Here is a 10,330-nt window from a genome sequence, read left to right as displayed (position 1 = left end):
AAGTTCTCCGGGGTGTTTTCCTTCCTAATATTAACAACACAGTCACGTTGTCTATCCTAGTCTTCTGGCTTTGAAAGAAATATTGATAAAAAAGGTCTAAAAGTTATGAAAGTATTAGGTTCTAACTTTTAGGTTTTATTACAAATCAGACAAGACTAAAATTTCCTGACATGATTCTCTTTTTAGACGATGAGAAAAGTAAAAACTCTTTCATTAAATTTAAATGACTAGGAGTCAACAGGTACTGAGCTCTCGACAAGGATGGAGAATGCATTCCAGGCAGAGCTTGACAGTCAGAAGGTGCTACTGTACTTTTTTAACAGGAGGATTTCTGTTCCTAATGTTTATCCTCCTACAAAACAGATTGATTATTTGCATAAATATTTTGCACAATGTAACTTCAGAATATTTATAATGTCTTTGTAGGAAACTAGCTAAAAAATCTACATATTTGGACATCTTTTTCATTGACATAGTATATGTACACGTGCACATATATTTATTGAGGTACATATCACAGAAAAACCACAGTATGAAATCTGAACGTAGAGTAATAGTGAAAGTAGAGTTTGTAATTTATTTTGTTTATTTGTATGTGTTTTATTGGATCCTCAAAATAATTTGAAATACTTCATACTATGAACATTAATAAATACTATATAATAAATCTTTATGCACGAATAAAGATAATGGTGGCAAATATTAACTTAGGCATACGTATGCAAAGGCCAACCTAACTTTTTCACATTATCTCATCTCTCCAAAAATACACAAACGCTCGACAATGGTTATAGTTCGTGCCATGAAACATTTTTGTATCTTCAAGAGTGCCTTTAGGTTTTTATCTGTAGGAAGTCTTTGATTGCCAAAAGTAGTTTCACCACAGTGGAAATTTAAAGTCACCTTCAAGAGCCTTTTAGACGTGAGCAGGCTTTCTGTGGGAGCTCTGTAAGAAAACGGACTGAAAAAGACAGCTGGTCGCAGACACTGAACTGAGCAATTTAGGCGTGGTGAGTTCTATCTCTTTTTTTATACTACTTTTCACATTGCACATTGATTCAAATGTCATTAATAAAAACAAATGACTAAATATGTGAGTGTTACCCAGTTTGTTTCAACGTCTATTACCTTAAAAGAGCAGATGATTTTCATAATGCACGCCATCGTAAAAGACTCGATTTTCTGTGGTTGCCGGTTCTTGCTGATCCTGTTGTGACAACTCAAGGCACACTACTCCTCAGACTCCGCGTGAACTGGCTGGAGTGACAGTTGGTGCATCAGCAGTTGGCCCAATGATGAACTAGAGCGTAGTCTATCATTCACATGTTTCTCCAGTGAGTACTAATCTCATCCCAGGAATGATGTAAACTTTTATAACGTTATTATCAAGAATTGAATTGAGCATTCAGGAAATGCTCCACATGCTGTCATTTGGTAGTCTTAAAATTAGGTTCCAATCTCTGCGTAATTCATCTTTAAACATTTTGGCAACAAATAAAGTATCTTTTTCAAGTTCTTTTCTCTCTCTGTTCCTCTCTCTTTCCCTTTCTCTCTCTCTCTCTCTCTCTCTTTACTCCCCCCCCCAAAAAAAATCATCCATCAGACTAGTTAAACCAGAAATGCTGTCATAATTTGGTCCAGATACACTGTTTCAGTGCTTCTCTCTGTAGCGGCGTGTTCCAGTGATCTCAGCAGATTCACGGCACTTCCCATTAGTGTTCACTTCAACTATGCAAATGATCCATCAGTTTTATTTTCTAATTATGTACATGCAGTGGCACTGTTTCTTATCGTAAGTATTTCTAAGTACAGAATTCCTTCTAGTTCAGTGCTCTCAACCTCAGTTACCAACATTTTAAGTTTGAAATGCTTTCACCATAAATAAAACTTGAGCTTCGTATGGCCATCTCTTTAAAGAATACTGGTCATATAGTTCTTCTTACCCCTGTAGTTTAACAACCTGAAATATGTGAAGTAACAGCATCATCATCAAAAACAGTGACAACGGCATAACCACAGTCTTCACACAAGTGCTGAAAGAGGTTCAGTTATGTTTTATGTTGGACCTCGAGTCAGTTAGAACCGTATCTGTTGACTTCTTGATAGAAATCTACTTAGAGTATATTCATTTGTGTATTCTGGGATGTAATAGACTCAAAATCAGTTGCTACAATCTCAGACCACATGGTGTATTTCCTCTCAAAAACATTCATATTTCCTATCTCTGCCAGCAGATGAAGATTCAATTATATCTCAATGAAAACTAAAGGACTGTTTGTAATAAATGGAAACATTATGAACAAATGCAGTCTAACCTTTGAATAGGGAGGATCTTCTTTAAAATAATATTTTTATTAAAATACATTTTTTACAAATGTTAAAAATTTCGTGGAATTAATATGCTAAAATCATATGAACAGTTGGTTCCATTCGTTGTAACTTTATCATGGAATAGCATGTAAACACTAACTAAATGTAAAGGAAGGTATATTTAGGACTTTAAGAACATAACACTTTAAAAATAAAACAGTTTTCAATAAATTGTAGTAAGGCAGTAAACTCAAACAAATGTGTATCTTTTTACTTATAGTAGCAGTTATTAATCTTTTAGGATTGTCAGATGACTTGCATAGATGGTCTTATATAAATAGCCAAAATTTAAGAAAAATTGTATTATTGACTCACTCTTAAAACTTGAAAAGACCAGATCTTCAGTGATGTTTATAAACTTCTCTAAATTCTGAGAGATAAGAAGTGGCTGAGTTTGGATACCAACTGGGCTCTTCTGGGTGGGTAAAGGTTGCACTCTTTCTATTAAATTTGTTCTACTACATAACTTAAAATCAACCAACTCAACTAATGAGAATTTTATGTAGTGTTTTTTGTTTTTTAAACCCAACTTTGCTATTAAGCATTTGTAAAGTAAGCACGGAGGGAGGGAGGATTTTCTGGGCTACACTGGCCAAGATGGCAGCCCCCACACCCTGCACTCTAGAAGAGGGCGGAAAACTGAAAGTAGACGCCCACCCACGGATGGATTCGCTTGGAGAGAGCATCAGAAACCATCAGAGAACCGACAGCGGACACTCGGAGTGAAGGAGACCAGAACAGGGAGTTCCACTCTCCGAGACTGGAAGGTGCCTGGGGAGTACACCTACACCTGGAGAAGGGACAACCGACAGAACCCCAGTGCCTGACACTCCCCATGTGTAGACACTGTGGCTCGAGCTGTGAGGGGACCCCCCACCACTGTGGGCCTCTATACCATTCAGGGAACTGCTTGGAGCCTGTGGAGAAACGTTGCCTGGGAGAGCAGGCTCAGCAGGGGCCCCCTGGCCTCAGTTCCCAGGTGGCCACAGCGGGCACCACCCTGAGCTCTGAGGTCCGGAGCACCCAGTCTACACAGGGATTGGCCTCGCTACAGCTGCCCCAGCGTCACCCTTGCTGGGCTGGAGAGGGAGCAGGGAGCACAGATGCTCTCACATGCCCGTGGCTGGAAGCCACCCCGCCCCTGCCACCAGGGAACTCAGAGCTTGAGAGGTCCCATGGTAGCAGCCTCAGTGGCACTTGTGTGAGGACAGAGCCCCAGCATCCTGTAGCCCAGCTCCTATGGCCCCGCATGCTGAGCACACAAGCCCTCCAGCCACGTGGTGGAGACCCACGCCCCTGCACACTCGGTGCCAAGTGACAAAGGACACATTACAACTGATAGCACAGAAATACAATATCATCTGTCAATGCTGCAAAACCCTCCATGCACACAAACTCGAAAACATAGAGGAAATGGATAAATTCCTGGAAACACACAACCTCTAAAGCCTGAATCGGGAGGAAATAGAAATCCTGACCAGATCAGTAAAGAGCAGTGAGTTTAAAACAGTGATAAGAAATCAACCAAGAAAAAAAAGTCCTGGACCACAGGGACTCACAGCCAAATTCTACTGGACCTACAAAAATAGAAGATACTTATTCCACAGAAATTATTCCACAGCACTGACAAGGAGGGAAGCCTCTCTAACTCATTCTATCAAGGTGAAGCCTGTATCACCTTGATACCAAAGCCAGGAAAGGACACAACAACAACGAAAAAAAGAAAACTACAGGCCAATATCCCATGTGAACATAGATGTAAAAATCCTCAACAAAACAATTGCAAACTAAATTCAACAGCACATTGAAAAGATAATCCACCATGACCAAGTGGGTTTCATCCTGGGGAGGTGAGGATGGTTTGACACACACAAATCAATAAACCTGATCCACTGCATAACATAACCCAAAACAAGGATCATACAATCATCTACATAGATGTAGAAAAAGCCAAAAAACAGACAAACAACTCCATCAAAAAGTAGGCAAAAGACATGAACAGAAGTTTTTCAAAAGAAGATAAATGGCCAATAAACATATGAAAAAATGCTCAACATCCCTTATATTGGGGTAATGCAAATTAAAACTCGGATGAATAACCACCTTACCCTTATCATGATGGCTATTAACAAAATCAAAAAGCAATAGATGCTAGAATAGATGCAGAAAGAAAGGAAAGCTTACATACTGTTGGTGGGACTGCAAATTGGGACAACCTCTATGGAAAACAGTATGGAGATTCCTCAAAGAACTAAGTCAAACTATCATTTGATTGAATAAGCCCAATGCTGGGTGTCTACCCAAAAGAGAAGAAGTGAATTTATATAAAAAAAAGATACCTTCACTCAAATGTTTATCACAGCACAAATCACCGTTGCAGAGATGTGGAATCAACCTAAGTGCCCATTAATTCACGAGTGGATGAAGGAAATTTGTGTATGTATACCATGGTGTCCTACTCAGTGGAGAAAAGGATGAAATAATATTATTGCAGCAAGTTGGATGAAACTGGAGACCATTATCCTAAGTCAAGTATTTCCAGAGTGGAAAAATCAAACGCTGTATGTTCTCACTGATAAGTGGGAGCTAAACATTGGGAACATCTGGGCACAAAGTGATATAAAGAACATGAGAAACCAAGAAGGGAGGAGTGTGAGGGGGCAGTGAGGGATAAAAATTTACCTATTGGTTGCAATAAACATTGTTCTGGTGATGGGCACACCAAATGACTTAAGCATTATACAAGGTATCCATGTAACAAAAACACTTGTACCCTCTTAATATTTTGAAATAAAAATTTAAAAAAAGAAGGCATATACTAAAAAAAGTTTCTCTTGAATGTGAGCAGATCAAATCTTGTTGAGCTGCTTATAGGTAGGGTGGTCCACGTGAAAACTATTTTCTAAAATTAGGTCATAATAAATATTAGAAATTTAAACCTAGTTATAAATCATAATTTTAGATGAGTGGATGAGTTTAGATCAGCCTAGGTTTTAGAAAAAAGTGATTGTCTTAGAATATATTTTCTAATCATTTTCATTGTCATTCAGGTTGTAAGAAAAGAGCCAGTTGGCCAAACAAGTGGAATGTAAAACTTAATTTAGGTAATTTACGCATCACAAGTGTTAAATTGGACACTTAAAGATGCTTTTGTATTCACAGAGAATAAGGTGTTTCTAGGGCAAAAAAAAAAAAAAAAACAAAGGATTTAAACATAATTCAATGTGTCTCTTTTGATAAGTATTCTGGATATTTTTTTGAAGGTGACTTTTGTTTACTTTTAATAGTTATTACATTGGAATCCAAAGTTCTGCAATGTTTTACACTTTTAAAGATGTCTAAAATGCTAACGTGGCTGGGACTAATCATCACCATTATGCAATAAGTTGACTGAGCAATAGTGCAATGTAAGTATTTTGTAAAAGTAAGAGTGAAAGAAAGTGTAGACTTCATTATGCATTAATTTGATTTTGATTCATTATGATTAATTTAGTTTTTGGTCATATTTAATATGACTAAAAGTAAAAGAAATAGCAACAGCAGTGATAAATCTTTCTCATTTCTTTTTTCTTTTCTCTCTTTTTATTATAGATACGGGTATATAGATACATACAGATATGTTATTTTATGCTGCCAAAAATGTCAGTCTGCTTAACTTATTTTTTCCCAATACTCTTACATTTTGCCTAACAGACTTGCATTTCTTTAAATTTTCACTTCCTTTTTATTCTTTTTTAGTCATTCCCCAATTTGATCTTCTATTTTTTAACATATTCCATTTCTTTTTTAAATCCTAAAATCTTATTTTTAAAAAAATCTCAGTGAAAGTCTCTTTGCCCTATGCTATTCTGCCTGCAAGAGTGACTCATTTCCATCATGTTTCAGCTCTGCTATTCCAATGTCCCTGGGCTCAACCATGGTGTGTGTGAAACCAGCGGACAATAGCAAATTCAGAATATCTTTCCAGGACACACATAGGGGCCAAAAATATATGCCTTAACATGTGTAGTATAAAAATTATTATTTTTACGATTGAGTAAAATGAGTATTGAACATGATCAGGGATCACAAGTTTTTCGTGTTGTGTGTGTGTGTGTGTGCGCAACATTTTAATTTAACAAATAACCAATTGATATTGGCAGGAGGAGGGTAGTTATTTGTTCAGAGTATATCAAAGAGAGAAATAAACAAAATACATAGTGACAGACAAAACATCTATCTACAATGTGGGAATGTAGGTAAAGAACATTAAAATTTGCCGAAATGAACTTCCTTTACAAACGTAGCCCCATCATCCCGCTTGTGAGTTTTGAGTTTCATCCCGGACTTAATGAAAGGCACAGAAGAAACTGCAGGGTGAGGGTGAGAAAGCCGACCACGGTGAGGATTCAAAGACGGTGAACTATAAAACCTATTTGAACCAAGTTAAGAGATTGGTTGGAAGGAATTTAACCTACAAGGGGAAGATGAAAGATGCTTTAAGAACTTGATATATATATAACCGTAGGCCTTTTGCCAGCCTGTTCTAGACCAGACAAAGAACTGCATTTAAAGTGCAGCTTGAGAAATGTTTCCGATGAAAAGATTTCTGAGATGCTGTCACAGAAGTCAACACCAGGTCTTCAGCGTCATTAATCATAGAATTTATATTTAATCACTCAGGATTGTGTGTGCTTAGTCCTCCATGTGACTCAAGTTTATTCGATTTTAGTGATTTTGTATGGTTTACTCTAGAAGAAATTGCCTTATAGATTCAACTGGACCAAGAGAGTATGATTATTTCCAAATGCCACTAGTGACTTGTACTTCCAAAATTTGAAAGTGTGTGAATCGGTGGTCATGAGCATGTCCAAATACTGCATCTCCAACCTGATCAAACCCACTGCTACCATCATGTTTTCCTCTAAAATAGGAATATTTGGACATGGTAAAACACATTCAGGCTATTTTGACCTTTTATTGTTAATCTGGCCTGGGCCCCTGGGCCCAACGCCTTACTGATAAAAACTGATAGTAATTATGCTAAATTAAGTATACAACATTAGAAATCAGAAAAATCTGGATCCTTGATCCAACGTGCAGTGCACTCACAGAGCTGAGTCTTGCTCTCCTCCCCTGGGAAATTAAGGGTCAGACTAGATTCCTACAGATGGTCTCTACCATTTCAAACGTTTTAGTCCTAGGAATCTACTACCTTTCAAAATCCAACAGAGCTGTATTAAAGGAATGGTGACAATGTGAACATGGGCCTAGTAGAGAGCTTTAGACAAATCTTAAATGTGTATAATAAGCATGGCCATTCCCCTACAGGACGGTTTTTCTCTCCGGGGGTGATTTCTACATCATTCATCAGCCTGCCTTGGCTGTCGGGACAGTCCAGACAAGCCTCCGAGCCATCACACGTGAACTGTGCATGTTTGTAAAACACACAGAAATATAAAAAACTAGTATTGAACCAAAACAGAAAAGCAGTAAAATAATATTTTAAATTAGCTCGTGGGCTGACTAAAGTTCAATTGGAGTATGATACATAAATACATAGGAACTGAGAGAGGTTTCTGGGTACTTTAAAAAAAGAGAGAGAGACTGACTTTCCGTGAGTTCAAAAAGTAACTGGGGGAGTGAGGGGAGTAGGAAGGGAAATCAGATGTGGATGAAGGAGGCTCTGTGTGAGGGACAGATGGAATGACGGATAACGCAGGCGTCCAGGGCAAACGCCACCTTGCTGCGGTACTTAGACCAGGGAAAAGAAGGAGAACAAAGGGGATAGAGAGTGTGCAAAGTTTTTGCTTAGATTTTGGATGCAAGGTGAAAAATGAACTGGGCTGACTTCTTGCGAAACTAAACCACCTAGAAAAAGGGGACCCGAGATATAGACAAGAAGGACGGAATATGCACACACATCAGCTGTTTGCATGTGCACCTGATCTCAAGCTAGGGATTGATAGATTACAGTGTCTGCCTTTGAAATGTTTCTCCCTAATAATAGTACCTGGGTTACTTCAAGGAATTACCCACATATTCAAAATCTTATAATAAATTCACTGTATGAATTGAGTGTTATGAAAGACCACTTCGTCAAGCTGTTAACTAGTTTATTTCAACTATTTGGTCGTTTTTTACTTCATGCTTTTTCTTTTTTCCCATATATATTTCATAGAAAAAATACAATTATTTCCGTGAAGGTGAAAATTGGAGTTACAGCCGCAATATTATTATTGAACCATGTTTAGTTTCAGAGAGTTTACAATGAAATGATTCTAGTAGTATGTCACAATGTTGTGAAATAATAATAAGAACAATAGTTAAAAACAGAGTGATGAACAAAACCAGAGGCCACAGAAAGACCTTTCCAAGAGAACATTTCCAAAATTTTCTTTAAGAATAAAATACATGGGTATATACGCAGGATAAATATGAAGTGCTGGAAGAAGAAAAAAATAACTAAAAACACCAGAGACGACAGCAGAATGTAATTATTTTGATTATGGTTCACAATATTGTGGTAGAAGTAGCACAGCAATGTTTGATGAGCACAAGCTTCAGAGTTCAGCACACCTGGATTTAAAACTTGGTCCCGTGACCTTGGTCAAAGCCTCAAGTTCTCTGAGTTGCCATTTGCTCGTCTATAATATGTGGATGGTAGTTCTGAGCTTATAGAATCTTCAGGACAGTTAAGTTAATGGACAAAATTAAATTGGTTCCTTGTAAGCAAGAAAAAGTGGCACCTTTGTTGTTATTACTTTTAATAATTATTATAAATATTTGTATTGATTACTCTTCTAAATATCTATAATTAGAAAATATGTCAATTTTAAGGCATTTAATATTAATGCTAGTTATATTAAATTATAAAATACTTCTTTGAGTTTTTTTGTTTGGTAAATCCTGTTTTTTTAAATCTCCATTGAGATTCATCTAGTTTTCAATATGATGCAGGGCAGGTCTCTATTTTAAACATCGTTTCTGGGAAGATATGTAGCTATGTGATTTGCAAAGTGCACACCTTATAGGTCTTGTAACTAAAACATTTTTCTTCCACTCTCCGCCTGCAGCCCTTCGCCTCTCCCTTTCTCGGTCACTGGCTGGGTATAAACTCTCGGCTTTAACATGTTATCTATGTAAATTCTCGTGCTCACAGCTGGACAAGATGCATTCAAGAGTTTTGCTGTTTCCTGTGTGGTGCGGCTGCATTCCCCTAACGACTGTCTCCCGTCAGAACCCACAGAGACCTACCTTCTTAACCACCGTTTCAACGGTTTCTTACCACTTCCACCTTTCTGCAGAACATTTCACTTGGAAGGAGGTTCATAAATATTTGTTCACTGGGCTGTTCGGACTGATAGCATCTCTTGGGACTTAAACTTTGATGCACGATTCTCATTTGGAAAAAAAAAAACGCAACTGTCAAACATGGACAGATAATACTAAAAATGAAAACAAACTCTTCTCTGTTTCAGGGTCACAGTAAGATAGTTATTTGCTTTTCTGTTTGGAAAAATAGGATTCCTTACGTTTTTCTAAAAATCAAAGTGAAAATATTACTTACTTGTTTTGCTGACTTTTTCAAAATTTTGCTACAATTGGATCCTAAATCATGTGTTTTATTGATAAATGTACTATTTTTAGTAGCAACTATAGACCTAAGAATAGAAAATAAAATTAGATTGACAAACATGATGGCAGAGATTTAAATTTTTTATAACAAATGAGAGAATTCTCGTACTTTTTTTAAATAAAAGAGTAATGTCAAGACATTTTTAATGTGCTCAATATTTTTCATCTAAAAATAAAAATGCCCATGGTAGTTAATTGCATAAACAGATTATAAGTATTATGTCTACATTCCTTATCAAGAAAGAGCATCTTAATAGTCTTTTGAAATCATAATGATTTTACTTGCTCATTTGTAAAACACTAAATTTATTTGAATTATTTTTATGAATCAAGTAATTATAAA

General features: G+C 36.9%; 1 long non-coding RNA gene across 1 annotated transcript; it reads left to right on the top strand.

The window, feature by feature from the left end:
* The first annotated feature begins 951 nt into the window (after positions 1-951).
* Positions 952-10,087, top strand: LOC123626840. Its single transcript, XR_006731037.1, has 3 exons — positions 952-1,010; positions 5,658-5,777; positions 9,426-10,087. It is a non-coding gene; the product is annotated as an uncharacterized LOC123626840 (long non-coding RNA).
* The last annotated feature ends 243 nt before the right edge of the window (positions 10,088-10,330 follow it).

Source organism: Lemur catta, chromosome 23, assembly GCF_020740605.2.
Source record: "Lemur catta isolate mLemCat1 chromosome 23, mLemCat1.pri, whole genome shotgun sequence".
NCBI lineage: Eukaryota > Metazoa > Chordata > Mammalia > Primates > Lemuridae > Lemur > Lemur catta.
The sequence above is the reverse complement of the archived record's forward strand: the minus strand, read 5'-3'. Positions and strand labels throughout refer to the sequence as shown.